This window comes from Lissotriton helveticus, chromosome 4_1, assembly GCF_964261635.1.
Source record: "Lissotriton helveticus chromosome 4_1, aLisHel1.1, whole genome shotgun sequence".
In the NCBI taxonomy this organism is placed as follows: Eukaryota; Metazoa; Chordata; class Amphibia; order Caudata; family Salamandridae; genus Lissotriton; species Lissotriton helveticus.
The window spans coordinates 30,113,492-30,135,169 of record NC_136063.1 but is presented as its reverse complement, the minus strand read 5'-3'; the positions used below and the strand labels follow the sequence as shown (position 1 = coordinate 30,135,169).

Genomic DNA, 21,678 nt, shown 5'->3' with positions numbered 1-21,678 from the left:
GACTCAGGGCGTGCTAGCCCCAACAAGGCCAGTTGGCCTAGGGACTGCCACAGGTGGTGGCTTATGTAGGTTGTGCGCAATTGTATGGTTATTTGTACCTCTGAATGTGATTTCTTGCATCATGCCTTATTCCTGCACCTCTGAATGTTTTTAGACATCATGTGACTTTTGCGCTATTGTATTATTATGGTACCTCTGAATGTATTTGTATTGCATCATGTGATTTATTCTTAGACCCCTAAATGCTGTGTGATACTTAGGTGGTTTTCCTTTACTACTCCTCTGAATGTGTTTCATACATCATGGGTAATGTGTTCTGTCTTAGACCCCTAAATGCTGTGTGATACTTAGGGTGTTGTTCTTTTTAGTACAGGTGGTCCTAGTGAGGTCCTGGTCCCCTGCGTGACAGTCTCCTAAGGGTTTAGGGTTGCGTAGGTGGTACTTACCTGTTCCCAGTAGATACTGGATGTGATCTATAACTGTTACTTTGTGTTACAGTGAAGTTTATATACTTTTATTCTAATTTCTGACAAGTATTTCTATATCTGCAAAGTGTTGATTCTGACAGTGGCCCATGTGGCCCTGTCTTGTAAATAATCCCTTGTGAATATTGCCGTGCCAGTTGGCACAATGTACATGTGTGATTTCTATCTGATATGTTTTGACAATACAAAAGTTATTTTAATATAACCTTGGGTGGAGTCTCTTTTGTGGTGTGCCTAGTATGTTGTGGCTGTTGTGCGCTGGCGCAAATGCTTTACACATCGCCTCAGAGTTTAGCCTAGACTGCTCGGGCCAAGCTACCAAGGGGGTGAGCAGGGGTTATCTTGGCGTGTGACTTCCTTGCCCTGACTAGAATGGTGGTTTCGGCCTGGCTTTGGCGTCAGCCTTAGCCTACCAGAGACCCCCGGTTCTAACATTTTTTATTAAAATGTTCTCTTTTTTTCTATATTTTATGTGGGAATTTAAATTTTTTGTGACTTGACTATCTTACTGTTTGTGTATTGTGTAGATATTTTACACACTGCTACTAAGTTAAGCCTCACTACTTTTTGTGCTAGACTACCCAGGGTTAAGCACAGGTTAATTTAGTGACTTTCCCCTGCCAGGCATTGTGGCTGTTGCTTGACCAGGGCTAACAACCCAGTCAACCAACAACCCAATTTCTCACACTGTATGACTGACCTTGCCCACTAGACAAAGACCAACTGTCTAAAGTTGGTCACCAACAAGACCGAAATAGTGATTTTTGGGAAGAGCACATCATTGCAGATCTCCACCTGGTGGCCAACAAAGGTAGGACCAACACCCACTCCCACCACCCATGGCAAAAACCTCAGAAACATCATCAATAACAAACTCCATATGACTGTCCAAGTCAACACTGTCACCACCTCATGCTGGCATACCTTGAAAATGTTTAAGAAGATTTTCAAATGGCTTCCAGTAAGCACCTGGGAAACTTCCACACACGCCCTCATCACAAGCAGCTCCACTACTGGAACACTCTCTTTGCAGGCTGCAGACCATTCAGAACTTGGGGGCCAGAATCACTCTCAACCTCCCACTCTGGACTCACATCACACCACAACTGAAGGAGCTCCACTGGCTACCCATACACAAACAAACATCATTGAAACTCTTCATTCTTGCTTTCAAGGCATTTTAAAACAGTGGCCCAGCATACCTCAATAATCGTATCCTCTTTCACAAACATTCCAGTCACCTCAGCTCATCCAAACTCCAATTACACATGTCCATTGCAGACAAATAGACAAGATCTGGTGTTTGAACCTTCTCCTACATTACTCAGAATGCAGGGAGCAACTTCCTACTACACATAAGTGCCTCCTTCTCACTTCAGTAATTCTGCAGAAAGCTGAAAACATGGCTGTTCAAGTAGTCCCACTAGGCCTAAGGATTAACTAGACTGGCACCTCCTCAGCACCAGGATACCCTCTCGGATGATTTTGTGCTCTACAAATCTGCATAACATAACATTAAATCAGTCACTTCACCCAGGAGTAAGCTGTAATGCCAAAAGACGACCGAGGACATCACTGACTCTCACAAATCATTGTCAGAAAACTAGTGAGCTCGAAGAGAGTAGAGATTCACTGACATGTCACATGAGATCTTCCAATATTTGGCCAATTCTGTGCTTTTGATAGCTAAGTGTTTTAAGATCACTAACATTTTTTTATCACTAATCAACTCAGAAAGAATCTTACCATCATCTTAGACTCAGGAACCACTGTCATCGACTTAATCACCTATCACTCTGAAACCTTAAATCTGATCTGTGATAACAGACATTCAGAAACCATTTGATTCCATCTAATCACACTCCCAAAAGTTGCCGATATTCTAGGGGTCCCATGGCTCCAACTACATAACCCAGGAATCGACTGGTCATAAAGTATGGTAACTCTGGATTTGAGACACGGTTTACTACAATGTCACCAGGGAGCTTCAGACTGGGCAACTCATTTAGCCAGTCCTGCAACTCCTACTCTGGACACTGGTGAATTACCTAGTCAGTACCACTGATTCAAGGACGTTTATGCAAAGGAAAAAGCTACCACCCTACCTCCCCATCTAAGTTTCGATTGTCATATATACTTGGTTCCTGTCACAGATCTGACCAGTAGATGAATCTGTGCTTTAACCAAACAAGAAATCAAACATCTCAAAGAATATCATGATGTACCTTTGCTTTGCTGGTTTATTCGCATTCCATCTCTACTATATCATCTCCTGCCTTTTTTGTTTAGAAGAAAAGTGGGAAGTTTCGTAATATATTGATTACAGGGCCTTGACAAGAAGGCAATCAAGAATAAATAACGTTGCCCTTCATCCCCATACACTTGGACGAAGCCAAAAGCTCATCATTCCAACCCAGAGTTAGATTCATGGGGACCTATTAGTTAATATATGTCCCCGAAGTGGACGAGAGGAAGACTGCGTTAAGGACCAGATATGGCCTATTTGAGTGCTGCATGATGCCATTCAGTTTTTGCATCTTCCCGATGGTAGGTACATTTTTTATTAATGAAGTGTTAGTTGTCTTTCTTGATATCGTCTTCTTAATGTACAATGACATTATATTAATCTATTCTCAAACTGAAGAGAACATAACCCACATTCAGGTGGTTTTACAAAAGCTACTTGTTTGCTCGAGTAGTGTGAAAGGCGTATTTGTCTAATTTGGTGGACTTCTTGGGATTCATTATATCACAAACAGGGATCCAGATGGCCGAGAAGAAAATAGAAGCAATCCTGAAATGGCCTAAACTCACTAATATGAAAGACATACAGTCATTCCTTGGATTAGACAAGTTTTACAGACAGTTTATCACCCACTTTTCTGACATACTAAGTTCAATAACTAGGTTACGTAGGAAGGGAGCTTTCTTTACTTGGCCTAAAAAAGAGGCTCAAGAATTCAATCTGCATAAAGAAAACTTTAGGACAGCACGGGTCCTGCGACACGCTGATCCTAATCACCCATACTATGCTGAGGCCGATACCTCCCAATTTGCAGCAGGCAGGGTACTTTTCCAAAGAGATTATTTCAGGTCACATGAATCCAATTGCCTTTTTCTTCAAAAAGTTCTTTCAGGCGGAGCAAAATACACACTCAGAGAGTGAAAACTGTTAGCTATAGAACCAGGAGTGGAAGCATTATTTGCTCGGAGCTCATCATCCATCACTTTATACTCTGACCATAACAGTCTCCAATTCTTTAGGTCAGCCAAAGCTTTAACACCTCATCAAAAGCGATTGATCTTCTTCTTTAGGGAATTTGACTTTCTATTTACCAATCATCCAGGGAAAGAAAAACTCAGAGCTGACGCCCTTTGTCAATTTGTGAAACCCTCTAGGGTTGATCAAACCCCCAAAGAAGAATTAACGATACGTCCACAAGACAAAATATGTGCAAGTTGTTAAACTTTCTAAAGAATCTCAGAGAGGCCCTTAACGATTTAGATTCTCAGATCTGGTTAAAAGATTCTATTCTATTCACCTAATTTGTACAGCACCTGGCTACACCACAATGGGCTTCCCCGCGCTTTCAGCAACTGCTGGAGTGAGGGTAATTAAAAAAGTGCTGAGATTTTGGAAAGAGGTACGTTTTTTGTTACTTCCTAAAACTCAAAATTGCCATTCTTTCTCAGGCTGATGAGAAAAATCTTACTCAATCTATTAGAAATGGTTATATTTTTATCACGGAAACCAACTGTATTTTCAACTCTGAGTTGAGAATCAAGGTCCTATAGTGTGTCATGCCAACCCTGCAGCAGTACACCCAGGGGATTTAAAACTAAACATAAATGTAAACAAGGGTTCGTTTGGGAAGGAATGTCTAAAGACATGCAGACCTTCATGCAAAGGTGTCCCACTTATGTTTGCAAGAATCCAAGCATATCTCCCCAATGGGTGTTCGCCGGCCTATTCTTATCCCTTTAGCTCTGCTGTACTCCATTAGTGTGGGTTTTGTTATTGGTTTGCCTCCAGTTAGTGATTACCCTACCATTTTCGTGGAAGTGGATTTACAAACAAAAGTTGCCAATTGTATTATTCTAAAGAAACTTCCTACCACTAAAGAATAAATTCATATTTTCACCCCTCTGTTATAATCTCTGACCAATTTGTGTATAACTTTTGGCAGGGGTCTGCACGTCTTTGCAAATAGACCACCACCTGTTCTCAGCCTACCAGCCACAGACCAATGGACAAACAGAGCAGACTAATTAGTCTATGCAACAATATCTGTGATGTTTATTGGCAACTTGTACCAGAAACTAGGTCCAGGCACTGCCTTCGGCACAATGTGCTTAAGGTAAAATAATAATAATAATAATAATAATACAGCTTTTAAAGCACCTGGTTACGCCATCTCGGCGTGTCCCCGCTCTGGGTGAGCCACAGCAGCAGACAACAAACTAGAGAACTATGCCACAAACAGGTAGGTCTTCAATATCTTGCGGAATTTGGTTTCGGAACACTCCAACCTCAGAGAGATAGGTAGTCTGTTCCAATTACGAGCAGCCAGACAGCGAAAAGAGCAGCCACCCATTTTCGCCCTCTTTATTTTCGGAATGACCAGCTGCCCCATTCCGCTAGATCTGAGACACCTACTGGGCGAGTATTTGGTGACTAAATCTGTTAAATATACCGGGCCCTTGCCATACACTATCCGATGGCATATCACCAAAGTTTTAAACAGTACTCTTTTCTTGACCTGAAGCCAATGCAACATGTCAAGTGCTTTCTTTGAAGACGCTCTCCTTGGCTGCATGAGAGTCAGCCTAGCTATGGCATTCTGTAGAATTTGCAGTGTACCCAGGCTTTTAGCCGAGGCCCCCACATAGAGCACATTTGCGTAGTCCAGGCGAGACGTAATTAGAGCGTGTACCAGCGTCCTCCTAGCCTCTAATGTCAGGTTGTAGGACAGCTCGCGCCTGCCAAAACTACAGTTCCCAGCATCCTAGGGCTAAAAACTACAGTTCCCATGATTCCCGGTGGTTTTGCAGCATATCAATGGGCGGAGCCAGGCGATCGGGGCTCGTGATTCTGTTTGGCGGCGGGAGCTGCTGCTCCCCTGTGTCCTGGTATTCCTGTTGTGGTTTTGGCGGTTCCTATCGTTCTGAGGAAGAGACTGTGACCGGTATTTTGGTAACGCGCTGGCTAGCGCGTTTGTTGTTCTTTCTACAAACTTCGGCTCGGATCAAGTTCGGAGCTTTTGTTTTGCCTCGCGGCTGCGAGGAATCATTCCGTGCATTGTTCTCAGATTAGTTGTACTCGCTCTGGGACAAATTACGCAGCGGTGTGATAAAAGGGGATTTCTATTGTGGCATAGCAAGTGGCGGAGTGCAGGGGGGGATGAGGACCTCCGCACTACCGTCATGAATAAGTGACGTTGTTTTTCACAGCCTGGATTTGGAATAATAAATACCAAAGCGGATGGCAGTAGTGAAGGAACTACACCATGCCGTGTTTGGTTTACCCTTATGTGTTCCCAGTGTAATGGACACATTTTGCGCTATCATAGCGAAGGAGGATTTTGTTAAAACTTCAGCTGGAACTCCTTTTTCATCTTTAGGCACTGACGTGCAGCATTTTTCCTTTGTGCTTTATTGATTTGGATGGAACTAATTCTTCAGAGCTTTCCTATTATTGGCTATGGGGTATGTTACTAGTGAGAACTAATGTTTTAGGCAGAAGGTGTTTTATGCAACATATTTCATACGTTTTCTTGTGTTGTGCAGGATAGAAGGAAGTCTGAAGAAACAGCAGTATGGTGTATGCACACATTTTCTACAGGTGATTCTACTGGTTGTTGCCTAGTGAGACATTAATGAGTGTAGGATTAAGAAATGTATTAACCTTTGTATATTTGTCTTAAAGCTTCTTTTTCCCTGCTGCCCCCTTCTTTCTTCCATTTATTCTTTTGGGTTTTTTCCCCTCTTGGGGTTTTTCCCTCACCGTATCGTCTGAACACCCTGTGTTTATACTTCAGGGTGTTCGGAAGGTCCGGAGGTGGAGCATTGTTGCTGCATGCGGATCCTGCGGAGTGCAATCCTGACAGAATCACGAGCCTAAGAATTTCACTCTGCCCGGTCCGTGTGTAGAAACAATGGCGTCTATGGAGGATGTGTTACATGCTTTGGTATTGGTACAGCAGGAGTTGGCCTCCTCTAAAGCAGAGACTGCTGCTTTACGGGAAAAGGTGGAACGTTTGAGTGGTAATCCTTTTAATGCTTCCGCCCCGTCCTCTAATGTACAGGTTACTGTGCCTCCACCCATTCCACTGGCTACTCCTGAAAGATTCTCAGGCGACCCCCGCAAGGTACACGTGTTTATGACTCAAGTTCACATGCATTTTTCCTGTAAGCCTTCATCGTTCCCCACAAACCATTCGTGGGTGGCTTTTTGATATCATATCTGGTGGGAGATGCGGCGGATTGGGCGGTACCTTTAGTAAAACGCGACGATGCTATCCTGTCGGATTGGACAGCATTTAAGGCCGAATTCGAGAGGGTCTTTGACCGGAGAGCTACGTCATTCAGTGCTGATCGTGAGCTGTTAGCATTAAGACAAGGTAGGGGAGAACTAGTTACGTATTTGACTGCTTTCAACAGACTAGTGGCCGAAGCAGAATGGCCGGAGGAAAAAAGAATGTCCCTTTTTTATCAGGGGTTACATGACGATTTAAAGGATGTAGTGGCCCAGTTTGATCCTCGGCCTACTTCTTTCGTTGATATGGTGAATTTGGTGTTAAGACTGGATAGCCGTTTGTCTGACAGAGGAGTAATAGGAGAAGATGGGAAAGAGGGGCTTACAGTGGTGAAAGAAACCCTCGTAAGGCAACTGGGGGAACAGAAAACACTCCTGAACCCATGGAGATAGGAGCACTCAGAGCACCTTTGTCGAGAGAAGAGAGAGAAGCAAGAAGAGTACAGGGCTTATGCATGTACTGTGGGAAGAAGGGGCATTACGTCCGGGAATGTCCTTCTAAACCCAAGACATCGGGAAATGTCAGTAGGTTTAAGAAGGTTGCTGTATCTAAGACAGTACAGGAGATAGAACAGAAGGAGGACAACACGTCTAGTGTTGAAGGCGGGCGAGCGTGGAAACTCACCTCTTTGTCCTCTCTGGGAACAGATGAAACAGAGCCTCATTTAGTGGTTGTCATGACGCTGGAATGCGAACTAGAAAGATATCAGGTAATGGTGATGTTAGATTCCGGAGCAACCGGTAATTTTGTGGATGAAGGCCTGGTGGCACGGTTAGCTTTACCTCGTGTTCCTAGGGAGAATCCTGAAGACGTTTTAGCGGTTGATGGGCAACCTTTAACATCAGGCCAGATCACTGAAAGAACCAGCGAGTTGGGGTTGTCTTTGGTGTTACATGGATATGTGCATTCTGAGGTTTTGTCTATGAACATTATCGCTGCACCTCAGTATGAAATCATTTTGGGTATGCCTTGGTTACGTAAACACAACCCTGTGGTGGATTGGCAGACAAAAACGTTCCGTTTCGTACCTGAGAATTGTCAGGATCATTTAGTGCCATGTGTTTCCGCAAACGTCACGGTGCTAGCCACCCCTTTTTTGGCAGCAACTGCTGTGGAAAGGGATGTTCAACTGCCTGTTGAATACGTGGCTTATAGAGATGTGTTCAGCGAGGCAAAGGCAGAAACTCTACCCCCTCACAGGGAATATGACTGCCGCATAGATTTGGTGGAGGGGGCCACGATACCATCTTGCAGAGTATACGCCTTGTCTGTACCTGAGACCACTCATTTGAAAGAATACATAGAGCATTATTCTCGTTTGGGGTTCATCCGGCCCTCCCGCTCTCCAGCGGCATCCCCTTTGTTTTTTATAGCGAAGGCCAACGGGGATTTGAGAGCGTGTGTGGACTATCGCGTCTTGAACAAGAATACCATCCGTAACCGTTACCCTCTTCCCCTCATCTCAGTCTTGCTCGACCAGGTGAGGGAGGCCAAGATCTATACCTGTTTGGACCTACGTGGGGCGTATCACCTGGTCAGGGTAAGAGAGGGGGACGAGTGGAAAACCGCGTTCAAGACGCGATATGGTCTGTACGAATATCTGGTGATGCCTTTTGGGCTTTGTAATGCTCCTGCAGCGTTTCAGTTTTTTATAAACGACGTCTTGAAAGAATATGTGGACCAATTTGTGGTGATGTATATAGACGACATCTTGATTTACTCACAGGATGTCGCATGTCATACAAACCATGTATGCAAGGTGTTGGACAAACTAAGGGAACATCGTTTATATGTGAAACTGAGTAAATGTGAGTTTGGGGTACAGGAGGTGGAATTTCTGGGTGTGAACCTCAGCCCAAGCGGATTGCAGATGTCCGGAAGGAAGGTACAGGCGGTAGGGGATTGGCCAGCCCCAAAGAATGTGAGGGAGGTGCAGAGCTTTTTGGGGTTGGCCAATTATTATTGCCGGTTCATCTTGCATTTCTCCCAGACTGCTGTCCCCATTACCCGTTTGTTAAGAAAAGGAAAGTCTTTTGTGTGGACAGGGGAGGCTGAGGAGGCGTTTCAAGCTCTGAAAAGAGCTTTCACCACAGCACACACCTGTGTTGGCACATCCTGTTTTGAAACATCCATTCATAGTCGAGGCAGATGCCTCGGATGAAGCCACAGGGGCAGTTCTGTCCCAGAGGGATGCACACACGGGTCAGCTCTATCCTGTTGCTTACCTATCAAAGAAGATGAGCTCGGCTGAGGTCAACTATTCAATAGCGGAGAAAGAACTCTTGGCAATAAAAAGGGCTTTTCAGGAGTGGAGGCCTTACCTTTGGGGGGCTTGTCAAGCAGTGACAGTGTATACAGATCACAGGAACCTCCAATACATGTCCTCCGCGAGACATCTAACGCAAAGGCAAATGCGGTGGATGCTTTTTTTCTCCGAGTACAACTTTGTGGTAACCTTTCGTCCTGGCACGCAGAACAGGAAGGCAGATGCTCTGTCCAGACAGGAGATCCCCGTAAAACAGCATCCCTTCAGCTAAGGTGGTGTGTGTAATTAAGGCCGAAAAGTTTTTGGACGACATCAAGGGCTCTAGGTCTTTGGTATCTTGGGTCCGTTGGGCTGCTGCCAAATCAGGCCGGAAGGTGAGACAGGGTTTGCCTTTTCAGGGGGAGTGTTTGTTTCTACCTACTGAGGAGATACAAAAGAAGGCCTTTTGTTGGTGTCACGAAGCTCCGGCGGCTGGACATCCTGGGGTTACCAAGACTGTGAGTCTGCTTGGAAGACATTTTTGGTGGGAGTCTTTGGTCAGAGACGCTACCCTATGGGTAGAGAGGTGTGATACATGTGCCAGAGCAAAAAGGGGAAACCACCAAAAAGAAGGAGGCGCTAGGGGGCGCACAGCGGAATGGCTGCCTGACTTCGCAGCTCCGCCGAGCGGAACACGGTCCTTCAATATTATTATGCTGAAACAGGTCACAGATCGATAACAAACAACCCGCCGTAGAGGAGAATACTCAGGGCACAAACTGCACCGAGAACGGAGACCCCGGAGGCGATGAAGACCCGGCTGCAACCTGAAACCTGCAGAGGGTACGCGACCTAACATGGCGGACAAAATGCGGCTCGCATAGACCAGACCCAGAGGGCTCACAGCAAGTCAGGCACGGGAACTTTCCAGCGCCGCTCCGGCCTCGAGGGTGTACGAAACTGCGGAGCCCTGAAATGTGCGCAGCCGGGACCGGAGGAGTAATATAGCCGGTAAGGTGACTCTCTACGATACTGTCTCCCTGGGGACAAGATGGCGGCAGGCCAAACCGCTCATGAATAGACGGCCGTCCGACCCATGCCGCACACTGCTCCTACCGTTCCGCTAGCAAGGAGTCTCTAAAGAACACGTAATGTGCCCTACCCGTGCGGCTGGAAAGGTTATGGCGGGAGAGGCGATAGAATAGTTCGCTTCTCCACAGCGTTCACGGACACACCATCACGATGCACCTGATCAACTGGGGAAAACATGCCTGGCTTCAGACACCTAACGTATGTAATTAATAAAGTCACGTCAATGGCGGTAGAAAAGCAAATACGCACGACTCATTCAGTGTAACATGATGCAGCCTTGCTGGGGAATAGACATTGCCTAATAGTAACGCGCAAAAGGCGCGAAATCTGGTATACGTCCCGCCGTCCGCCCCCCAAAAAAAAAAAAAAAAAAAGCCGAGGCGCTAGATTGCCTGGGACACACTATCCTGTACGCGGCGGGAGGAATAGGTGGTAGACCCCCACCTAGATAGCTGCTCCCACCTCGAGGTGAAAGGCGCATCAACCGACATAACATCAGGCTTTATATGATCACCTGGGCATAAACATAACTCATACAGGTCGGGGTCGATACAGTGCGACGCAGGACTTCACGTGGCAAACAAAGACATCCTCCCATAGAACCCGGGGATACCTTGCAAAGTTGGTGTGTCTCGAACAACAGCCCCCACGACGTGCACTGAACCAGGCATCATGGGGAAACCAGACAACCCAAGATCAACTTCGAGACCCGCAAAACACCACGGGGTCAAAACGGAGCGACGGACGACGATCAAGACGTAGATCCCCAAGAGGGCAACGCAATGGAAACTATACTGAAAGCTATCCAAACGAATCTACAGGACATAAATGGCAAACTCGACCATCTAACGGGTAGAGTCGACAGCATGGCGGCGAAGCTCGACAAGCAAGGAGAAAGACTGGATACTGTGGAGAAGAGAATATCGGACGTGGAAGACGAATCACGCGCTACGACTACTAAATGCTCAGGCATGGAAAAAGTGCTGGACGTCATAAAGGCAAAGTCGGAGGAGTTGGAAGCTAGGTTGGGACGTAATAACATACGAATAGCGGGCTTTCCGGAATCGACCAATACTGGCCGCATGGAGCAATATGTGGAACAGCTTTGCAAAGATTTGTTCGGAGCTGATAACCTTTCCTCCATTTTCATTATCGAACGGGCACACAGGTCTCTAGCCCCACAGCCAAAACCGGGAGCGGCGCCCAGACCGATAATAGCAAGAGTACTAAACTACAGAGACAGAGATTCAATTCTGAGACTAGCACGAGAAAAAGGCGACATCTAACACCAAGGTAACAAACTGCCGTTTTTTCCGGATCTCACGTATGCAGTACAACAAGCACATAAAGAATTCAACGAGGTCAAGGCCAAATTACGAGACCTACAAATCCCTTACGCCATGCTATATCCTGCACGACTGAAAATCACCTGGGAAGACAGGCCGATCTTTTTCTCGACGCCCAAACAGGCGGTCGACTTCATCAAGACCACGATCATCAAAGGTAAAAAGTCGAATAGGAAGGAGAGGCACACAGACTCAGATTGATGGTAAGACATTTCAATACCTTGTGCTTGTACGTACTTGGGTTCCACTTACGTATTACTACCTGGATGAACGACCACTGGACGACATCCCTGAACTACATGTGGGGCCTAGTGGCATTTTACAATGCCGTTTATGGAGGATGAACTAGACAAAGGATTAGTGGCACATCGCATGCATTGATTGCTTGCGTTAATACCTATTGGGCGTTTCCATTGCCACACATGGTCATATCAAAACGCAAGGTAAAGACGTGTGGACTATGTTTTCACCTCCATCTGAGGTTTCTGACTCTGGGTGGTATTGGGCCTTCGTGCAAACTGCACCGAGTATCGAACACTGAAAGGAGTGACGCAAGCAGATATATTGCACGACGTGATAGCTTGATACTGTGCAGATTCCCTATAACTTAGCTGTGATCTGTTTTATGAAATGTTAGTTCTGCTCCCATCCTTTACTTAGGATGGTGTACTGCGCCCTCGGCGGACCTCTATCAGGGCGGTCCCCGACCAGTTATGTTGATGTCCGAATTGTTGGGGAAACAATGGCTTCGGCAGGTTTGGGTTGCTGGAGTGGGTGGGATGTGGGTTAGTTGGGGGTTATTGCTTATACTAGGACTGGGACGATTAAGACGCACTGCTGTACGCTGGCCACATTACACTAAACAGAGGTTGAAAATGTATGTTGTCATTCCACGCTTCACTGTGCTGAGGGTGAACAGATTGAATACCCATGGCTACACTGTCCAGACTATTGCGAAGGCAAAATGAATAGAGACAATTTGAAATTATTATTATTATTTTTTATTTTTTTTTGAAAACCTTTATTCGAAAAACAAGGAGTTACATGCGCAGGCCCACAACCATCATGGCCGGCCGCAAAACAGTTGATCATAAACAGGAGGGAGGTATACCAATCGGCCAACAGGATATACGAAAAGACATCAAATCCGGTCGTGGGAAGTAAAACAAAGGATATTAGGTTTTCGTTTGAAAATTACAAAAGGAGAGTAGGGGCTGTCACAACAAGGATATTGCACCACACGTAAAAAGGAGAAAAACCAAAAGACATGGGGGACACACCCGGATTGCGAACTGAGGCAGGCAATGATTATAACTACCAGAAAAACAAAACGACCAAGACGGTAATACCAAGTAACCGGTCACAATACAATAAACCACATTCCCAGATATCACCCCAAAAATCCCACCCCAGTAAGAGAAAGTCAGGGGCCTAAAAAGACACCCGGAGAAAGAAAGAAGGCACAAAACCAATGGATAGCCAGCCCTACAAAGAGGAAAGAACCCTCCCAAGCTAGAAAAGAGCGAAAGGGACCATAGAACAAAAAAAACTAAAATAGCAAACCCCCCCCACACCCGCCACCCTGCACCCCTGTGATGGCTACGGCCTAGCCCATAAACAGCGTGCCTGTCGCCCCGAAACTGCCCCAAAGAAGGGAAAAAGTACAACAAGTACAAAGAATGGAGGAGGAGAGAATGAGACAACGAAGGTGGTAAGGATCAGCAAAAGAAGAAGATGACCACCAACAATTATATATCCGGCCACCTACAACCGGCTTCCACATCCGACAGGATACCAACGGCCGGTGTAAGCAATGTCCCGCTCACAGTATACAGTCCCAGCAACGGAAGGAATAGCGACCCAAAAGAAATGTCTTAACCAAGCCCCTTGCGATCATGTTGGTTGATGGATTCCAGCCGTCCGGCCAGTGCTGCGGAGAAGAAACAATCCCGGAACAGCCAGCAGAGGATAGGAGGTCGCCCACGAAAGTCCACGTCAAACACAGTCATATGTCCGGGAATGGTACAATCCACAGGGCAATGCAACTGTAAGTCGGAAGCAGCCGGCCAGAGCGACAGTCCCAGGAATGGATATAAAATCAGGCCACCAGCATACGAAGGAGATGACAAAAATGGCGCCCAGGGACGACATCCCAGCCAGCGTACGAAACCATAAAGTCCAGATCTCCTCCGGATCATCGTGGTTAGCACCTCAGCAGAATCAGATCCATGTTCCTCCGACCTCTCCATAGGCACCCCGGCATGGAAATCAACAGAAATCGGCTCAGGGTGTGGCGCAGTGTGCAGCACTGGGGGGCAACCACAGCCCACAGAAGAAATAGCAGCAAGCCTGCACCCCAAATCTCGGGCATAAAGACGAAGAGCAGCCCCAACCGCCTCCAGAGCACACAGGATAGCACCGGTCCCCAGCGGCGTCTCAGGCAAAGGGAGTAGAGCAGCTTCAACCACACCAGGCTCACTAATGAAAGGCAGCCCGGGAAGCCGAGCGCCATGATAACTCACCGCCCACCGTGCACTGCGCCGACTTCTCGCCAGGGGCCACCGGGCCAGAGACATGGGGGCGACTGAGGGCATCGTAGAACAGGCTCAATCGCTTTCAGGCAACATCCGGACCCCAAAGTGAACTCAGAGATCTCCACCGTCAGAAGCCGAGGGGCAAAGCAGAAAATGGCGTCCACTAGCAGCAGAGGAAATAAAGAAACTGTTCCGACGTCCTCCAAGCCAGGCAATGGCGGAGATACAATGTATCCGGGAGCGAAGGAGCACAGAGCGGGACGAGGCGCTTCAGCGACAAGAGCAAATCGGCAGCCCCCCCTCCGCCGACCGGCTCCCCCACCTTCGCGCTGACCGCCACCTCTGTGGCCGAGGCCGGCAGAGCCAACAAACAAAGCCCCGGTCCCCCAGCAGCACCGGGCCGGGAAAGGAGCAAGGGGCGGATCACCGCCAATACAACTTGGATTTCGCCGGGAGACACACCGGCGTAGTCAGGATAGTATCACCGTTGCCGTGATGGGGTAGAAGGACAGGATAGGAAACAGGATATCGAAGTAAAGCGCCAGGGTCGGCGGAGCCAATTTCCTAGGCGGCCATCTCCGTCGCGAGCTAAGCTCCTCCCCAATTTGAAATTATTAACATGGAATGTAAGGGGCCTAACGAATCCTAAGAAAGTTCGACAGATTTTTGCATTTCTTAACAGGCATAACATTGACATAGCGCTGCTACAAGAAACTCACTTAGACCCCACAGTGCGCAGACCTATTGGTGCACGCTGGGCGGAATCGAGCACATCGGCAGCGTGCTCGTCGTATTCTAGAGGGGTACTAACACTTGTTAAGAAAGGCAAGGATTACAGGATTGATCACACGATTATGGACAAAAATGGTAGATATGTTATCTTATCAGGGAAACTGAGGGGGCAACTGGTTACAATCGTGAATATCTATGGCCCAAATACTGATTCCCCCGAATTTTTCCAGGAGATATGGGATCATCTACTGAAATTCATTGACACTACATTAATCTGGGGGGGGATTTTAATGTTACATTATGTTCTGCAAAAGATCGCTCAACCAACTCTATAGAACCCCATAGAAGAGCCAGAGAAAAGTTGAAGGACATACTTATTGATAGAAATCTTCAAGACATATGGAGTGTGAAACATCCAACTATACCGGGTGCAACCCATGTTAACATGGCACACAATAGCTGGTCAAGGCTTGATTATTGGTTAGGGACTGCTGAAACGGTTTGCTGGACCGCGAACATAGACACACTCCCTCGCACACTATCAGACCAGTCCGGTTGCCCTATCACTACACGTCCCCCATCACATATCACCGCTCTTCAGCTGGCGCTTCAACGCACAAGCACTACTAGATTCCACATATGTGACGACCATATCTGACGCGATTAAAGAGTACTTTAAGTTGAATGTAGGTATAGTGGAGGACCCAGGTGTAATATGGGAGGCATTCAAGGTAACAATTCGGGGGGTGTGCATCAGCACTTCTGCGGGGATCCTAAAAGATATCCGAACACAGATCACCAAGCTGGAGAATAAACTGATAGCCCTGGAGCGCGAATACGAACTTACAGGGAGACCGGGGATACAAAGCGAGATTAGACTGACACTGATAGAACACCAGCAGTTTGCGGATGACAAATTGAAATATGTCACAAAGCGTCCACGAGCTCGACAGTTTGGTGAGGGTGGCCGTCCTGGTAGAGTGCTGGCACAGAAAATTTGTGGGAGGAAGGGAGACCAGGTAGTTACACAGATTCAGGATGATAACGGTACACTACACACGTGCACTGAAGATATTCTTCGGAGTTTTGTTCAGGCGTACTCAACCCTCTATACCTCTCAAAAACCAGCCCCATCACAGGAAACGTTGAGTTATTTACAAAACATAGCCATAGGTTGGCTTTCCGACCACCAGCGGGAATATTTGGCACAACCCATCACTGTCAAAGAGGTGACCGAAATAATACTGGCAAAAAGAACAATAACTGGCCCTACCTAATGGTAAGGCGCCAGGACCTGACGGGTTCACCTGTGAGTTTTATAAAAAATTTGTAGATCTGATCGCCCCCCACATGGTCGAAATGTATGGCGCAGCATTTGACCAAGCAATTCTGCCACCGTCCCTTCGAGAGGCAGTGATAGTGACTCTTCTAAAACCAGGCAAGCAACCAGATTATTGCGATTCCTACCGCCCTCTGTCTCTTTTAAATGTGAACTCAAAGATTTTGGCTAAACTGCTGGCAGAAAGATTGCAACCCCTGATGACTAATCTAGTCCTCTCGGACCAAGCAGGGTTTATCCCCACCAGAGACACGTCCCACAATACACGAACGCTGTTCGCGTTGTCCCACTATCTTTCACCCCAAACTAAGGCGGTGGCTGTAATGCTTGATGCGGCTAAAGCCTTCGACTCAATAGAATGGTCTTATATACACACGGTGTTACAGAGAATGGGATTCCCAATGCGCTTCATTAGCTGGGTAACGCTGCTCTACACTAACCCAAAGGCACGAGTTAGAGTAAATGGGTACGTCTCAGACCCCTTCAATATTGCGAGAGGAACGAGGCAGGGATGCCCCCTATCTCCATTGATATTTGCCCTAGTCTTGGAACCCCTTGCTTGCATAATTAGACAAACGCATAATCATTCAGCATTGCACTTCCCCAGCAGGCCATTACATATTTCGTTATATGCTGACGACATGCTCTTATATGTGCGCGATCCGGAGCAAAATCTCGGTCCCCTATTACGGGAATACGTAAAGTTTGGCCGTCACTCGGGGCTGCAAATTAATTGGGAGAAGTCACTAATCATTCCCCTCACTGACTCCATTGCCCCCTTTGTCCCTAACTTTCCACTGGACTGGCAATCTGGCCCTACCCGATACCTGGGAATTTGGTACAGTCGTGACCCTGAAGAAGTGGTAAGGACGAATTATGGAAGAGTTCTCACGGAACTTGACGAAAAAGTATCAAGATGGATACAGCTCCCACTCTCCCTAGTGGATAGGGTAGCGATAGTCAAAATGAATGTACTACCAAAGTTCCTCTATCTATTTAACAATATACCAATCACACCACCCAATGCTATCTTCAAAAATATAACATCCTTGGTGCTGAAACTGATATGGGCAGGTAAACAGGCACGCATTACACTACGCACATTAACGTTACCCTACGACAAGGGTGGATTTAGTGTACCAGATTTTAAACTCTATTATTTATGCGCGCAAGCCAAATATGCAGCTCACTGGTACCACCCCACTCCCCCACTCCCTATCTGACACACGTAACAGTGGAGGAAGGAGATGCACTACCGGTGCCACTCACTTCGATAATAACACATGAGAGACCACCATTACACGCCAGGGACATAAATACAATAGACTCCACTAACCGCGCGTGGAAAGCTCTAGGGCGAATGGTTCACAAGCGCCACTATATGCTCCGACACTACCACTGCAACATCATCCGGCACTGTCGGTGACAACAGAGAAGGTAGGAATGGATATACTGAAGGCGGTGGGCATTGCTACCGTGGGAGATCTCTATCATGATGGTACCTTCACCAAAATGGAAGATTTGACTTATATAAGCAACCCCACACTTCTTTTTTGCTTCACATACTATAGACTGCAGAGGGCCATTCGGGAATTGTACACCTCCTACCCAGAAGAACCACCTACACTACAGACACTGCAACTGATAATCGGGTCCTCTAATACCTCGCATCTGGTATCACGATTGTACAGAACAGCTCAGGGCGAAATCCCACACTCTTCCGATAAAGCCTGGCGGGGGTGGAGCGCTTCCCTGCCAGAACCACTGACGGAAAAGGAATGGTTTGCGGCCTGCACGCTCCTAAAGCTACTAACTCCTAATGGTAACCTCCGAATCACACACTTGAAATATCTACACCAAACCTACTATACACCGCTAAGGCTCCATAAACTAGGTCTCCGTGAGGATGCCAGATGTAAACGTTGCGGATATAGGGAGGCGGATTTTGTACACCTAGCATGGCACTGCCCCAAAATACAGGCATATTGGGAGGCAGTTACTGATCTGCTTAGTAAAATGGTGGGGAGCGACATTGGGTGTATAGCGAAAGTATGCTTACTAGGCCTATTGACTAATGTGAGGGCAGGGAAGCGCAAGTTCTGTGCTGTTGCGCTATTACTAGCTAAGAGGCAGATCTCCAAATGTGGGAGGGAGCTACTGTCCCAAACGTCAAGACTTGGATCAAAGACATGACATATTGTAAAGAGACTCTGCTGACGTATGAAGAAGAATTACCCATCAGGGCACGGCCCAAAAATTATTGGTGTTATCTTTCAGACTATCTCCTCACACTTGAGATGGAAGGGGAGGTCGCGCAACAGGCTGTGGTAAACTAAAGGTCGATAATACACCACTGACACAGGCCGCTCTTAGCACGACTGAATAGTATGGACCTCGCTAATATGAGTTTAAAGTTGAGTGATGTGAGGGTGGCGTCGGAGTGCTGTATTGTCCTGGTATGTCCTAGAGTTACTGTTCTGTTCCGTTTAGTGTATTCGACTACTTGCAACATGTGGGAAAAACGAAGCTGATCATAAACGACATAAATGTGAAGGGGTGTTTCGCACGTAACAATACCACATCACGGTTGTAGGATACGTCGCCGGACCCCTGGGTTGTCGGCTAAATGGCTGTGGAGTGTATGACTATGTCTACTTTATCAATGCGGCCGGCCCCAGGGTTGTAGGCCACTAGCTGTGTACGTGTGCAACACTCACCAAATAAAGCTTTTGTTGAACTTCAAAAAAAAAAAAAAAAAAGAAGAAGAAAACCACCAAAAAGAAGGGTCTGTTGATGCCTATGCCCACACCTGATCGGCCATGGCAGAACATAAGTCTAGACTAGACTTCATCACAGGACTACCTTCTGACCAGGGAAAAACCGCTGTATTGGTGGTAGTGGACAATTTACCGAAGATGGGACATTTTATACCTTGTGTAAATCTTCCCACTGCTAGTCAAACAGCACAGTTATTGGCCTCCCAAGTTATATGATTGCACGGCATACCACGAGTGATTGTGTCTGACAGGGGGCCGCAATTCATTGCTCGTTTTTGGCGTATGTGGTGCAAGGCGTTGGGTATCGAGTCAGCGCTCTCTACCAGCTTCCATCCTCAAATTGATGGACAAACAGAACGTCTGAATCAGACCTTAAAGAAGTATTTGCGCTGCTACTCCAAGGAAGCACACAAATCTTGGGTGGTGAGGTCTATCCGTGACTCCAAAGTCCGCAGGGGGGTGCTTTGGTATCTGGTCTCATGGAAGGGGTACGGGTCTGAGGAGGACTCGTGGGAGCCGGTGCAGCACATCAATGCTCCTAGGGCAGTTCGTTCCTTCCACGCTAGGTGTCCTGCAAAGCCCGGGCCTAGGAGGCGCTTGGGAGGAGGGCGTACTGTCAGGTTGTAGGACAGCTCGCGCCTGCCAAAACTACAGTTCACAGCATCCTAGGGCTAAAAACTACAGTTCCCATGATTCCCGGTGGTTTTGCAGCATATCAATGGGCGGAGCCAGGCGATCGGGGCTCGTGATTCTGTTGTGGTTTTGGCGGTTCCTATCATTCTGAGGAAGAGACTGTGACCGGTATTTTGGTAACGCGCTGGCTAGCGGGTTTGTTGTTCTTTCTACAAACTTCGGCTCAGATCAAGTTCGGAGCTTTTGTTTTGCCTCGCGGCTGCGAGGAATCATTCCATGCATTGTTCTCAGATTAGTTGTACTCGCTCTGGGACAAATTACGCAGCGGTGTGATAAAAGGGGATTTCTATTGTGGCATAGCAAGTGGCGGAGTGCAGGGGGGGATGAGGTCCTCCGCACTACCGTCATGAATAAGTGACGTTGTTTTGCACAGCCTGGATTTGGAATAATAAATACCAAAGCGGATGGCAGTAGTGAAGGAACTACACCATGCCGTGTTTGGTTTACCCTCATGTGTTCCCAGTGTAATGGACACATTTTGCGATATCATAGCGAAGGAGGATTTTGTTAAAACTTCAGCTGGAACTCCTTTTTCATCTTTAGGCACTGACGTGCAGCATTTTTCCTTTGTGCTTTATTGATTTGGATGGAACTAATTCTTCAGAGCTTTCCTATTATTGGCTATGGGGTATGTTACTAGTGAGAACTAATGTTTTAGGCAGAAGGTGTTTTTGCAACATATTTCATACGTTTTCTTGTGTTGTGCAGGATAGAAGGAAGTCTGAAGAAACAGCAGTATGGTGTATGCACACATTTTCTACAGGTGATTCTACTGGTTGTTGCCTAGTGAGACATTAATGAGTGTAGGATTAAGAAATGTATTAACCTTTGTATATTTGTCTTACAGCTTCTTTTTCCCTGCTACCCCCTTCCTTCTTCCCTTTATTCTTTTGGGTTTTTTCCCCTCTTGGGGTTTTTCCCTCACCGTATCGTCTGAACACCCTGTGTTTATACTTCAGGGTGTTCGGAAGGTCCGGAGGTGGAGCATTGTTGCTGCATGCGGATCCTGCGGAGTGCAATCCTGACATCTAATGGGAGAAGATCCAGCGCCTTACGAAGTTTAGTTAAGACGCCAAACCCTTTTCCCACCACTCTCTGGATGTGACCCTCATACGAGAGAGTGGGATCCACCCATACCCCCAGATTTTTTGCCTCCATACAGGGGGTGGGAGTAGGACCCAAACTCGGAGGCCACCATTCCGAGGTCCAGCTAGAGTTGTTACCTCCTACCACAAGCACCTCCGTCTTGCTTCCATTCAATTTCAGGCAGTTATGTTCCATCCAGGAGGAAAGCTCCTGCATACAGGCTCTGAAATTTGAAGCCTAAATGCTTAATGTCATCCTTTTATTGTTCATTCGGTTATCATCCCAAAGCATTCCTGCTGTCAAGATGCACCAAGACAATCTGCAGAAAATATGGACAAATGCTAAAGTTGAATAGCATCGGTCCAAGCAACTAATGAAACCACAATCTGACTGCCACAGATGCACAGCACTCCAATATTGAGTTGTGGATCAAATCTGGTTGGCTACTAAGCATCTACAGGCCCTCTCAGGTTACAACCAAAATAAGTGGGTCCTTATAAGGTGTTGAAGTAATAAATGCAGTGGCACTAAAATTGGATCTACCAGAATACTTCAAACACACAATCAGTATTTCATATGTCTCTGCTGAGGTCCTACAATCCTTCTTCCCAGCTAGAAATTCCTCCTCCCCTGTCATCATAGGAGCGCATGTGTGCTTCATGGTGCTTTTCATCTTGGAATCCAAACAACACCATAATAATCTCTTTTTCCTCATTGACTGGACTGGATAGTCTCCAGAAGACAGGCCCTGGGTACCTGCCGAGCACATTCTTTCCCCCCGCCTCATTCAACACTTCCATCCTCAGCACCCCA

The 21,678-nt window shown here is 46.8% G+C and overlaps 1 protein-coding gene across 1 annotated transcript in view; it reads right to left on the bottom strand.

Annotated features, from left to right (window-relative positions):
* LOC144828299 (uncharacterized) overlaps positions 1–21,678 on the bottom strand; it is a 225,329-nt gene that overhangs the window by 162,822 nt on the left and 40,829 nt on the right. The window lies entirely within an intron of this gene.